Below are 15,715 nucleotides of genomic sequence, written 5' to 3' on the forward strand. Positions count from 1 at the left end.
GACCTGACCTGTTTATGTTTTTCTGATTTGGATTACTCTTTGGATTGATTAATCATCTTTTACAGCAACCTTCACTGGATTCTGGATTTTGATTCTGGTTAGCCATTCATTATGAGCATTCTCTCTTTAGCAATTCATTATGAGCATTCTGTCTTTATCAACCAAACAAAACTGCCTGTTTGTTCCACCAGCACTCATGTCATTGTCTTATGTCTGAGAAGGATAAAAAAAAAGTCAGGAAATGACATCAACATTATCAATGACAACAAACCTGTAGAGGCCCTAACAGATTCTGAAGCATCATTTTATGTGATATCAGATGCTGATCATCATCAGCCAAAGACAATTGTGTCCTGTGACTCAAATAAGATTGCAAATGGAAATTTCATCCAGCTGACAGGTACCTGTGTAATGAAAATAACAGAATGTAGCCATTTCAATTTGTGATTTTACCAGGATGTAGCCGTATAGTTATCCTTGGATGGGGCTTCTTCCAAGCACTCCAAGTAGTCACTGACTGTAGATGACTTGTGGTACAGGTTGATGAAGCAACTACAACAAGTTTACACAACAAGAATTGCACTCAGTGATTGTCTACTACTGAATATAACCTTAGCTGACCACCATTAACAATGTGAGTTTCAGGCAAGTATGGATAGTCAAATTAATTGTGAAGCTCTAAATGTAAATGCATGCAACAAGGTTCTCAGCCTCACAAAAGAAATTTATATGATAGCAATGATCATGACCAACAGAAATGGAGAAGGATGACCTTGGTCACCAACTGCTATGTACGGTGGCATCTCATCCCTAAGTGTATGTGCATAGGGATAGTCAAACCACTGCAGAGAGGTCAAACATCCAATCAATTGAAAATAAAGCTACGCCACCATTACCAACTACCTGCTGGAGTAATCTACTATCCAGCCACAGAAAGGTCTTAGCTTGATTAAGATACAATGTTAGTAAGTTTTGGCCATTCTGTCAGTATTCAGGGCCCAGTAAAATTCAGAGTACAGATGACTCGCCATCTCCACTACATAGTGAACAGCAACTACCCTTTTCATTATATTGTTACAAATCATTAAGAAGGGTTTACAATTCTGGCAGATTGAGGTTGACGAAACTGACCAAGAAAGGTTATGGACAGCCTGCTTGGACATTTTAAATGGGTGACATGTATTTGCTGTCTGGATGACACCTGTTTCCTTGAAGGCATTTGTGTAGTGTCTAATACACTTTACAACTGTGCTGAAGAGTGTCCAAGATGTGGGTCTTTGCCTAAATCCAAAAAAGTCTCTCTTTGTCACCCACAAATAAAAATATTGGGGCACCTTGTTAATGGAAATAGAGTCAGTCCTGATGAAAGAAGAGTAACAGCCATAACAAATTTTACAACTTTCTAGTAGATTCAGGGCATGAAAGGCTTCCTTGAAGCTTGCTCCAACTGCAGATGCTTCATAGAGGATTTCAGATGGACAAAAACTATTGCAAGTAGCTGCCACATTTTCTTCAAGCAAGGAGCAATAAAGTTATTTCTGTATTGTTTAAGAGGCTCTGACACTTCCAGTGGAATGGGACTTATAACAAAAATGTTGAGATGAAACTGGTGAAGTTTTAGTGCAAATCCAGGAAGATAATAAAAAAGTGATTACTTAAGACCCTAGAGAACTCTTCAAGTCTGAGAATAATTTCTCTATAACCGGGTAAGGGTGCCTGGCAGTTGTTAAGGTGTTATATGGCAGACTATTCACTATTGAGATTGGCAACCAGCTTAAGGTGGTTGACAAGCCTGGGAGATCCATCAAGACAGCTGACAAGATTGGCACAGAAGCAGGAATATTTCATCACATACAAAAATAGATACAAATACAATGATGCTGACTGCTATTCACAGAATACATTGAGTAACTACTGCACTAATGATATCCCAGTCTTTGCTGCTAATTAAGACCACAAAGTTCTTGTAAAAGGTGGACAAAGCTGTCAGAAGAGAATTAAAACTAACATATCCAATTCTATTTAAAAGAAATTATGAGCCAATGTGATGGAAATCATTGCCCATCATACCAACTCATTTACAGCCAACCACCAACCATACTCATTTATTTTCATGATGGCCTGACATTACTTCGTCTGGGATTTTTGAAGAAACGTGAAAGAACTATTGCACATAGCTCTGTGCATCTGTCAGATATTATGTAAGCTACTACAGCAATTGCCAACAACAAAAGCGTATTGTGCAGTTACTTCCTGGGACATGTGATTCCGACTTCTCAATTTCATGGAATTGGAATTGACCTCTTGGAGAGGTTTCACAAGTCACCAAAAGGAATAAATAGATAGTAACATGCACTGAATACCTCATTCACTGCATTGTTTACAAGGCTGTATGTACTGCTAGCCTTCGACATGGCAAAGAGTTTCAGACGAGACTATTATCAGAAGAAATGTCATGATGAAATATCATCCACAACATGACACTGCATACCACCAAGAGATAAATGGCCTAACAGAATGCTTTAACAAGATGTTGGGAGATACGCTCTTGATGTACATTTACGTCAAACAGAGAAACCTGTACGCAATTCTGCTTGTTGTGACATTTGCTTATATAACACAGTGAAGTAAAACATTACAGGTTTTGTGCCACTGTTTACTTATTCATGGTCAAGAGACTGAAAAAATGACGGATACTTTGCTTAATTTTCAACCTCATGATTCCCACTACTATTACACCAAACAACTCCTCATCAGAAGTGAAGAAGCAAGAGGGTTGGCACATATGTGGGCCTCTGATTCCCAGAATAACACAGTAAACTTTATAATGCCAAACATTGACCTGTAAAATATGACCCAGATGGAGTTTTACACATGTGCAGAAGACTGAAATATAAAAATCATTATTAAAGTGCTGTTTTGTCACACACAAAATCACAACAGCACAGAGATGTTGCCAATGTCCTTTGCAAAAAGCACTAGCATGGTCCTGAGACACAGACCAATGAAAGGCATTTCTGATACAAGGGCATGACAATTTGCCTAATGATTACAAAGCTTCAATGGAAGTAACTCACTGAACATTACAGTGACCATCACGATATGACAATACCAGATTACAAGGATTCACCAGAATCACCATACAAAGATCAATTGACTAGATTCTGATCCAGGAAGCTATAGTCAACTCTGAAACATTGGGGCTCTGTTTCGTAAGGATGAGGAGCAGTATGCAGACATCATACACCAAGGGGTAATGGTTATCACTGGCTTGATTCTGGCCAGATTCAAATATTTATGATTTGAGATTGCTGATTTCTTTAAGACACACAAACTTACTTATTTATTGAATATCATAATTGGCCACAACATTCTGTGTACTTTTACATAAGAGCACCATTTTCTGAATCAGGCAACTTGGTTTTGTCTGTACTTTTGTGAGCGTTCAGTAAGTGTGCTTTCAGTGTGAAGTGTTTATTTCATTACACATGTAGTTCTGTGGGAGCAAACTGAGGAACAAATCTCCAACATCATGGAATGTGTCAGTACATGAAATTACAACATAAAAGTAATAACAGATAAAATAAAATGTTTATGAACACAAAAAAAGAACAAGCTATAAGTTCTTGTTCATGAACCTATTATCATAAAGTGTACACAATTCTGGATTCTTCTTGACTAAGTAATCACGTACAGTTTTGACAACTTTTGGATTAATATTACCTCCTGCCCTCAGTAAACAAAACCAGTGAAATAGAGTGGTACTTGACTTCACTTGCAAGGCAAAAGTAACAAGACATGCCACTGAAATTTTGTACTTCTGGTTCATGGTCCACTAACAAATATGATATTGCAGTGTGAAATAAATAAAAATACATACATAAACAGGTTGATTAGAAATTATTGTAGATCATTTTTACAGTTCTTTGAAATTGTGATACATGTTTCCAAGCCTAATATGCCCACAAAATTCACAGTAATTACATCTTGAACATTGCTACAAACAGACCAATGCTCTTGTTCACTGACAACACGTTTCTAGATTTCAGTTTTCTTGATGAATCTGAGAACTACCACTTCACAGACTGTCACTTGGTAGTGCGTTCAAAGAATGAACTGAGGTCCTATCAACTCTCACAATGTCCAATACAAACATTTCTCTTAACAGTTGTGTCATCTCACTTAGTATATGGTGGCCCTGTATAATCTACATGTGCATTTACATTTATATCCATAGTTTACAAGCAATTGCATGGTTTATGGTAGAAGGTATATAGCAACCATATGATCTGACCCCTTCCAATACTTATGTTTGGAGGTTATCTCAGAAAAAAATACAAATCTTACATCTCTATAGTGGCCAACATCTTTAATTTAATCACTACTGTATCAATGTCATGCATACATAGAAAACTGCTGCACAACATATGTTACCTCCAACATGGGCTCCACTTCAAACATATACATCTTACCTGTGATGAATATCAAAGGTAATATCAACAATGTGGAAAAGATAAGTTGCTACTTACCGTAAAGAAGATATGTCAAGTTGCAGACAGGCATGATTGAATGACACTCTCATACAGCTTTCAGCCGCAGTCTTTGCCAGTAAAGAGAGACACACACACAAGCAAGCACACCTCAAGCACATGCTGGAGTTGGTGATCGTGTGTGGGTGAGGTGTACTTGCTTGTGTGTGTGTGTGTGTGTGTGTGTGTGTGTGTGTGTGTGTGTGTGTGTGTGTGTGTCTCTTTACTGACAAAGGTTGAGGCTGAAAGCTGTATGTGAGTGTCACTCAGTCATGCCTGTCTGCAACTTGATGTGCCTACTTTACAGTAATTAGCAATCCATCTCTTCCTACATTGTTGATATTCCTAGCTAGAGTTTCCATTGTTTGATTTTTACCTGTGATGAATATACCTTAGGAGGAATGGAGGCCACACACACACACACACACACACACACACACACACACGTATGTATGTGCTCCCAAACACATGCCTATGCCCCTAGATGGCATTGGCACGATGGAGGGACATTGGCATGTGTGTGTCTGTGTGTGTGTGGGGGGGACCGGTGGGGGGGGGGGGGGGGGGGGGGGTTCACATGGTTTTTTTTTCTGTGTGTATTTATACTATAGTTTGCAAAAGGATTAAACTAAAAGCTTCTCTCTCATGGTTCTTTATCCAACATTTATTTTATGACTTTTCTGACATATCACCAGCTTGAGTGACTGGCATTGTCAAAGCTTCACCCTCCAATGCAATGGAAATCAGAATGTGACAAGTCTGGTAAACAACATAATGACCCAACATTTGGTATTTCTGAGCCCTCAGTTTTTTCACTGCTTAAGGACCCTTGTGGGCATGTTTATTGCCCTGTTGAAAAATTATTTCTTTGGTTTGAAATTCAGATATCTTCTTATGTATTTATTTCTCTAGTTCATTGAGAAAGCTTTAAAACACTGCCTGGAGGGAAAAAAAATTGAAGCACCAAGAACATCTGATATGTGATATGATTTCAGTGTGCCTTTGGACATGTACACACCTTCAGCGGATATGTAAATGATTGCGTGGCAGTTCTCTGTGACATGTACGTAGAACAGCTACCAGAGTGCCTTACTGTTGTTCACACTTAGTATCATTACCAGACCAGGTACAGTACATAATGGGAGTCAATAGCATCAGATGTTGAGCGATCACTGTGAAAAGACATGGAGATGCTATGTTTTTTGTGAGCACATGACAGAGTTTGAAATTAGCCTCATTGTGGATCCCCATTTTGCCAGCTGACCGAATCATGCATGTGCACCAAGCACGTCACAGCCCCTTCACATCTGAAATTATCATTGGTGAAAGAGTAATGGACTCCCTACAATTTATTGTGTATCATCCTGCACCATTGGTTGGAGACTACCAGCAGCTGCACTAAGGAATTACCATCCCATGTGTAGGCTGCCATTAACATGACAACACAGAAAGTAGCATTTGGAGTGGTGTAGTATTTGGGAAGCATGGACTGCTGATGAAAGTTATCATATTTTGTTCAATAATGAATAACGGCCCTGCACTACCCCCAATGTCTGTTATCAGCAAGTATGGTAGTGACCTGGGGAGAGGTTCCAGTGTTTTGGGTGGGTAAAGCAGTGCTACTCATGGTGTAGGTGATATCAGGTATGACCTCAAATCATGGGATGGTAGTGACGGAGGGAATTCTGATGGCACAACAAAGTGTCATGGGCATCTTGCATCCTCGTATGTTACCCCTCATGCAACAGTGTCTTGGTATCAATTTTCAACAGGATGGTGTTTGTCCACACATGGCATATGTGTCTAAGAACTGTCTGTGTGATGCTGAGGTCCTCTCATGGTCAGAAAGAACACCAGATCTGTCTGTGATCCCAACAAAATCATTGCATGTATCAAAGCTGGAGGGAGTGCAACTTTATACTGCTTAATAACCTCACTCTGCCAAGTTCTTTGTAAATTTGATTCAATATTGTAATAACTGAAATAATGTCACATGCCCTTCCAAGGCATGAAGTTTCATTTTGTTTCCTCCTCCCCTTCTGGGTGCTTTGTGTTTTTATTAGTCAGTATAGTACTGCCCATTATTGCTTTTGTAATCCACAAATGCAGCATGTGTAGTGTTCATGTATAGTATACCATACTCCTTCTTCTTACAAGTCTAATCCATCAGGTACTTCTGATACCTTTAATTGCCAGGTGTGAAATGCTACACTGTGCTTTATCTTGATGTTTTATCTGTGATGGCAATTTTTGAATGTCCTTCATGTGATCAACTTCCAGAGAATTGTGAACACTTGTGTATTCAGTTACCTATTTCCTAACTGTTTGAACTGGAGGAATGGACTCCTTATCAATATCCAATCATGAATTTTTCTTGGCAATAAATGATCAAGACAAAGTATTACACTATATGAGATCAGTTGGAAATAAACAAACATAACACAATACTTTAAAAGGCACATTAGTGACACTATTCCACTGATCAACTGGACACTTAAGTTAGTTTGCATTATTACAGAAAACATACCAACATAAAAAAATCACTTATTTCATCACCATGATGAAAATATTTCACCTGACCCTCACTTACGTACTACTAACACTACACCTTGTCTGATGAATACTTCTCAGAACATCAAAACTCAATAGCATGACAGCACCAAATTTCTATCTTTCAGTTAGAAATTCACTGTGGCATTCAACATGTTTTTTCTTGTTACTGTTTCTCACAGAACCACTGCTTAGATGCATTCCTGGAATTTCTCACTTCCAATGTGGCTTCTCCACATTTTTTCAGGTGCAACAAACAAGTTTTCAAATTAACAATACTGGATCTAGACTCTCTATTCTCCTGCACTGCTTAGAACATCTTTCATGTGGCTAAGAAGTTCTCAAAAATTGTTCATTAGCAAGAAAGGTATGTGACAGAGTATCTGCAGCAGTTCTCTGATACTTTCATTACTGCATCCACTGCTACTACCCAATTTCCATGTGTTACACTAACAAACGCTGAAGTGTCATCCCAAGTAATAACTTCTTGATCCAAACAGGTTCCTACTGTACCTAGCCAAATTGGTCCCACTGACTATTCTCTTGCATCCTTTGTATAGTTTTTAGCACCAAAGGAAACTACAATAAGTATCCCTGCTTTAGTTAATCAACATCCACAAGCTAATCCTTTAAAACTTCATTTATACATCAAAAGGACTGAAAGTTTTTAGGGTCATCTCAACTTTTGTAACTATTTTAGGGTTATTTCACACCTTACTGATTCACCTTGAAAGCCACTTCACTTTAGGGAAAATAAACATTTATGACAAAATTGCATGACGTCCAGAAATTCTAAGGTTTTATTCTAATTTACATTGTGGTGTCAGTGAATATGGATGTAATAAATGATCAAGACAAAGTATTACACTATATGAGATCAGTTGGAAATAAACAGAGGCTAGAGCATGCAGTTGAGTGTGTCGTAGTTCTTAGTCAATACTTTTTCAGTTTGCAGTTTAGCAGATTGGTGTGCTTTGTACTTACGTAGGAAAATGAATCAGTATGACAATATGAAAGGAAGACAGAACTGATGTAGGAACAATACCTAAATAAAAAAGTTACAGTTTATTTACAAAGTAGTAAGAGAGAGATTGTAATGATCAATACACAGGTGAAGGAACGCTCAGATATGTACTGAAAACATATTATTAGCTGAGGACAGCTTCACCATTACAAGTAACATTCAAGCAAGGGGACATTAGAAGTATTAGTTACATAATCATGTTGAAAATTTTGAGAAGTGTTATTTACAAAGTAGTAAGAGAGAGAATGTAATGATCAATGTACAGATGAAGGAACACTCAGTTATGTATTGAAAACATATTATTAGCTCAGGACAGTTTCAGCATTACAAGTAACATTCAAACAAGGTGACACTAAGAAGTATTAGTTACAAAATCATGTCAAAATTTTTGAGAAGAGTAGGTTTTCTTAAGCAATAAGGTGGCAGGTGTTATAATTTTGATGGTAGCTTACACTACACAGTCTGTACAACTGTGTGGTAAAACTAATAAATATGTGTAGAAAAACTAACATAGATCTCAAAACAAATTACAGCAATGAAGGTACAATCAATCTGTATTATGACTAGTGCCTCATTTTATGGTTTACTGATAACTTGTTCACATGCAAATGTCTAACTTTTTGAATACATGTGAGATTACTGACTGAAAAGGGGGAAAAATTCCAAATTCATTTACTAGAAAATACCTGTAGGAGAGACAGTAAATTGATGAATTGTTTGACCTATGTTCGATTTTGGAAAAGGTTTCCTGCCAGACTGAATGAACAAATGACATATGGTATGATATGAATGGATAAGTCAGCTAGAAAAGGATCAATAGTGTACATCAGTACTTTCAGTATGACATATTGGGGCCTAATAAAATCTGCTACACAGGAGAGTCAGATTTTAACATCAGCTTCAAGAGCTCATGTCACTGCCTTTGTGGAAGAGTTAAAAGGATCTTATGGTTTCATCACCATGTGACAGGGAGGACAAAATACATACTAGAAGTAGGACTGCCAACAGTAAGGGATGCAGTATCAACTGAACGAACGTGGTAAACAAGGGGCTCCAAAGTGAACAGAAATGACTTTCAAAGTCATGGAAGGGCCGAAGAACCTATCATAGAATGGTGAGTAGAGATAATCAAAGATACACTGATGAGTCAAAACATATTGACCACTTCCCAACATAGCACTGAATGCTGCCTGGTGGTATTACACTGCACGGAAAGTATATAAGCAAAGCAGAGATGAACTGAGAATCATTCTAGTGAAAATAAAAGCCACAAGTCACATATGGGGAAATTCACTGACATAAGCAGCTCTGAGAAAGGGCAGATTATTATGGCCCAGCACCTGGGAATGAGCATCTCTGACTGTTAAGCTGGTCAACTGTTTGCCTGTTACTTTTATGAGCATCTATGGAAACATTCACTGCACCATGGACACAGGCTGGTAGAGGTCAGTATTATGCTATGGGTGATATTCACTGGGCTTCTATGGGACCTGTGGTACTAAACGAAGGCACCATGAAAGCTGAGGACTATGTGAACATTACTGCAGACCACCTGCATCCTTTAATGTTTGATGGTTTCCTCAACAGTGATGGAGCCTTCCAATTTGAAGCTACAGCTGCCCTTGCCACAAGACCAGAATTGTGCTGCAATGGTTTGAGGATCGTGAAAAAGAACTTACACTGATGTCTTTGTCACAAAATCAGCATGATCTGTATCCAGTGGAGGACACCTGAGACACCGTTGAGCATCAGCTCCACACCCACAAAAAATCATCCTGTAATTTACAGAAATTGTGTTTCCTATGGATAGACATCTGGTGCGACATAGCTCCAGAAAACTAACAAAGAATTTTTGAAATTTTGCCATGTACAATTACTGCTGTATTGTACTTCAAAGATGCCCAACACACTTTTAAGCAGATGGTCATAATGTTTTGGCTCATCAGTAAATAATAACAATGGCCATGAATTTCTGTGATATGAGGAAAGCTGCCAAATTGATATTACAGTTTAAATTCAAGCGCAAATAAACAATATGGTTACTAGATCCTAAACCTCACTACCCTTCTCCCCCCCCCCCCTCGCCACCCCTGCCCTTCTACCACTAAATACATACTTGCCAGGAACAAAAGACACAACATTTACTGCAGCCTGGTTTTCTCTTTGATATGTGTGTATGCTATCCCATCTATATTTTTTCCTCCTGGCACAGTGAGGACTTTCGGAATTAGATAATTCTGGCTTATGAAGTGAATTAATTAAAAATAAGACATATTTTATGAATAAATAAGTACTCATCATATAGAAGTCAAGAAAAAGCAATACTGACCAGAAGATTATGCCTCAGTGGAACTAAAAGTGACACGCAAAACTAAGTTAAAGAAGTAGGTGGCCCCTGCATTGTACATCTAATGGCACAGAATGGACATCAGGATGCTGCTGTTGTTAAGTATTTGCAAATGAGGTAGTGGCAAATACATTTAGGAAAAAACAAAAAAATCAGGACTGAATTCACATGATATCAATGTAAATGTATAGAGTTGAAAGTTCTTAAAGTCTACAAAGTATTGAGAGAATAAGTGCTTTCAAGTAATACGACAGTGATAAAAGGTGTAAAGATGAGAACTGAGGATTATTATCATGGGCTGCTACTTACTACTTACACAATGTGCCTGTAATCTTTTAAAAAGAAATGTGATCTGTGATAAGCAAGATCCAAAATAAATTCTGCATCTACATGTATATACATACTCCACCAAGCCACCGTATGGTGCATGGCCGAAGATACCTTATACCGCTACTAGTCATTTCTTTTCCTATTCCACTTGCAAACAGAGTGAGGGGAAAATGACTATTTACATGCCCCTGTATGAACCCTAGTTCCACTTATCTTCATGTTGCTTAAGTGAAATGTATGTCAATGGAAGTAGAATCATGCTGCAGTCAGCTTTGAATGTTGGTACTTCAGATTTTCTCAATATTGCTCCTCAAAAAGAACATTGCATTCCCTCCAGGGGTTACCATTTGAGTTCCCAAAGCATCTCCATACTACTAGTGTACTTGACAAACCTACCAGTAAAAAAATCTAGCAGTCTGCCCCTGAATCGCTTGGATGCCTTCCTTTAATCTGGCCTTGTGGAGATCCCAAACACTTGAACAGTATTCAAGAATGGGTTGCACAAATCTTCTATACATGGTCCCCTTTATAAATAAACCACACTCTCCTAACACTCCCCAACTAAACTGATGTCAACCACTTGCCATGCCTACTACAATCCTTACATGCTCATTCCATTTTATATTGCTTTGCAGTGTTACACCTAGATATTTAATTGACCTGATGAAGTCAAGCAGAACACAACTAGTATTGTATTCATACAATATGGGATTGTTCTTCCTACTCATTTGCATAAATTTTACCATTGGGTGCATCCTGCAGAACTTTCACCAAAATATTCCGGGATTGAAGAATAAAGTAGATGAGCTCCTGGTTTGTTTAGGTGACACTGAATCTGATAATGTAATAGATATACTAAGCCTGTCTGAGCATCACATTGTGTCTGATATGGAGAAGGTAAATATCAGTGGTTATGAACTAGCTGCACATATGAGTAGAGAGAATAAGGTGAGAGGAGGAGGTGCCATATATGTCAAAAGTTATCACTGTGCTAAAAGTTTAGATACAAAAATGTTTTGTCTAGAGCAACATATAGAAGCATGTGCCTGTCAACTAAAACTGAAGGAGGGCTCTTTTATAATTGTAACAGTATATAGGTCCTCTTCAGGAAATTTTAATTTATTCCTGGAAAACTTGGATGCCTTGTTGTGTTATCTGTCAGATAGGGGAAAGCAAATTATTATTTGTGGGGACTTCAATGTTGATTCACTGAAAGAGTGTAATAGGATGAATGACCTGGAAGTCTTGCTTGGTTATTTCAATTTGACATCTGTCATTAATTTTCCTACGCGGGTAGTAAAGGACAGCAGCACATTGAAAGATAACACTTTTATAGACCAAGATAAGTTTAAAAACATAAATTCTTGTGTCCTGTTGAGAATGGCCTTTCTGATCATGGTGCTCAGCTAGTTACAGTATATGACATAGCTCCATTCAGTATTTCAAAACTACCCTCCAAAGTTGTGTGTTCAATTAATGACTCAACAATTAGAAATTACAGGGAAAATCTTCAGCAGTTAGACTGGGATGAGGTGTACAAGGGACTCGATGCTAATTTAAAATCTAACTTATTTCATGATACACTTGTAAGAGAATTTGAAAACTGTTTCCCCAAGAAAGTAGTTAAATCTAATTATAAGAAACCATGGAAAAAAACTTGGCTTACTAAAGGAATAAAAATATATTGTAACCACAAAAGGGAACTGTATCTAACAAGAAAGAGTAATGACCCAGAAACAGCCAAATATTATAAAAGCTACTGTGCTAATTTAAGAAAGGTTATTAAAAAGTCCAGAAGCATATGCATCATGTCTGAGATGAATACCTCTGATAACAAAATCAAAAGAATTTGGAATATTATTACAAGGGAGACAGGGCAACCAAGAGTGCAGGATGATGGCATTACAATCAAAGCGAATGGAAACTTGACAAACAACAAGCCAGAAGTCGAAAACATTTTGAATAATCATTTTTTAAATGTTGTAGAGAAATTAGGATCTAAATGTTCATTAGAAGAAGCAAGGCAGGTAATGGAAGAGGCCTTACCCACACCATTTGATACAATTGAAATTCCACCCACCTCTCCTTCTGAAATTAGGAAGATAATAAACTCTCTGAAGAATAAAATGTCACATGGGATTGATGGCATTTCCAGCAGGATATAAAAGCTTGTTTCCAAGAGATAAGTGGGTTTCTTAGCCACATATGTAACAGCTCTCTGAAGCAGGGTATTTTCCCAGGTAGACTGAAGTATGCCATTGTTAAATCACTGCATAAAAAAGGGGATATGTCTGATGTCAACAACTACCACCCAATCTCTCTTCTGACTGCCTTATCCAAAATTCTTGAAAAAGTAATGTATTGTAGAGTAGCTTCACACCTTTGTCAGAATAAAGTTTTAACAAAATGTCAGTTTGGTTTCCAGAAAGGTTTTTCAACATAAAATGCTATATATACTTTCAGTAATGAAATATTAAATGCTCTGAGTAACCGGAAGTCACCTGTTGGGATTCTTTGTGATCTCTCAAAGGCTTTTGATTGTGTAAATCATGGAATACTTCTAGATAAGCTCAAGTACTGGGGTATGAATGGGAGAGTGCTCAAATGGTTTAAATCATACCTAACTGGAAGAGTGCAGAAAGTTGAAATAAGCAGTTCACATAATATGCAAAAAACTGGTGATTTCTCAAACTGGGGAACAACCAAGAATGGGGCGCCGCAAGGTTTGGTCTTGGGTCCTCTTCTGTTCTTAATATATATATATCAATGACTTGCCATTCTATATTCACGAAGATGCAAAGCTGGTATTTTTTGCCGATGATACAAGTATAGCTATCACACCCAACAGACAAGAATTAACTGGTGAAACTGTAAACAATGATTTTCAGAAAATCGTTAAGTGGTTCTCTGAAAATGGGCTCTCATTAAAATTTGACAAAAACACAGTATATACAGTTCCACACAGTAAATGGAATGACACCATTAATAAATATAGATTTTGATCAGAAATCGGTAGCTAAGGTAGAATAATCAAAATTTCTAGATGTATGCATTGATGATGGGTTGAACTGGAAAAAACACACTGAAGATCTGCAGAAATGTTTGAGTTCAGCTACTTATGCTATTAGGGTCATTGCAAATTTTGGCGTTATACATCTCAGTAAATTAGCTTACCATGCCTATTTTCATTCTCTGCTTTTGTATGGCATCATATTCTGGGGTTACTCATCACTGAGTAAAAGAGTGTTCATTGCACAAAAGCGTGTAATCAGAATAATTGCTGGAGCTCATCCAAGATCATCCTGCAGACACTTATTTAAAGAGCTAGAGATCTTCACTGTAGCCTCACAATATGTATATTCACTTATAAAATTTGTTATTAACAATCCGAATGAATTAAAAAGTAATATCAGTGTACATGGCTACAACACTAGGAGAAAGGTTGATCTTCACTACTCAAGGTTAAATCTAACTTTGGCTCAGAAGGGGGTAAATTATGCTGCCACAAAAGCCTTTGGTCACTTACCTAATAGCATCAAAAGTCTGACAGATAGCCATATAGCATTTAAAAGGAAATTAAAAGAATTTCTTAATGGCAACTCCTTCTACTCATTACATGAATTTTTGGATATAGTAAGTGGGTAATTTCTCCAACCCCCACATAAAAATAAAAAAAATAAAAAAAATATTAAGTGTCATGTAATATTTTGTGTAATGTAATATCTTGTATAGACACCTTTTAGTAACCTGACATGTTCCACATCATTACGAAGTGTCGTATTCATGATCTATGGAAAAAGTACTAATCCAATCTAATCTAATCTCTAATCTAAACTATGGCATTTTTGACAACAGCTCCAAGTTCATTGCTCTCTTGAGTCACACAGGGGAGCATACCAACATCGTCAGCAAATATCATACAGATAACCCAATGTGATGGCAAATTCGACATAGCAAAGGCAGTGTTGCTTCACTGGTGAGCCAAGACATCAGTGCAACTACCTCCACTCCTTTACAATGAACAATTAGACACCAAGATGAGCTCTCAGCTTTGGAAGCATCTGTGCAATTCAACTGACTTGACCCTCATCCCAGACAACACACTACGGATGCTGTGGCAAGTTAAGCTACTGCCACAGATACAGACAGACATGATTTTGCATGAGGATGAAATGATTGAATGCAAATTAATTTTGTTTATTGAAAGACTTTTAGCTGTAACAGTACCAATAATACATGGATTTCATGGAAAAGAATGAAATCCAGCAGCACAGACAAGGATCACACCATGATGTAAGGCCACAGGCAGCTGAGCCAAACCAAGCACTCACAGGTGCTACTGAGGATGACACCATCAGTAACCTCCAATCAGTCAATACAAACTTGTCCCCTGCCCATCAACAACATTCCACACCCAGGCACAGTAGTGTGGCCTTACCGATGTTGGTTCCACACACGCTTTGGGGAAAAAGCACACAACTCCTCACCACTGTGCAATCAATCAAGTGTGAAACGCAATCTGCAATACATGCCCCAGATCGCAGCATTCATCCATAATTTATCAAACGAACACTCAAATGGTCACCTTAAGTCTGTGCAACACATTGCCATGGCAGTTTATGCTCACAGTCATCAGCGAACCTGTCTTGGGGGCAGACATTCCTTGCCACTTCCAACTCTCTCTGGTTCTGACACATGGGACCCTCACACACCATAACAGCAGAGTATTTGTGACTGACAGCATCAGTGCCCTGCCACAGTACACACAGCAACCATCAACACATACTGACCAACATGCACGAATTCCTGTTGCTCCTTACAATAAATTTCTATGACTTCTCCACAACTGCCCGCTGATGGGATCAGAGCTATGACAAATCATACAGCATCATGAAAAAGTCAGAAAAGAGATGATCACCCTAGCCAAAGGAAACC

Source organism: Schistocerca americana, chromosome 4 (assembly GCF_021461395.2).
Source record: "Schistocerca americana isolate TAMUIC-IGC-003095 chromosome 4, iqSchAmer2.1, whole genome shotgun sequence".
Lineage (NCBI taxonomy): Eukaryota > Metazoa > Arthropoda > Insecta > Orthoptera > Acrididae > Schistocerca > Schistocerca americana.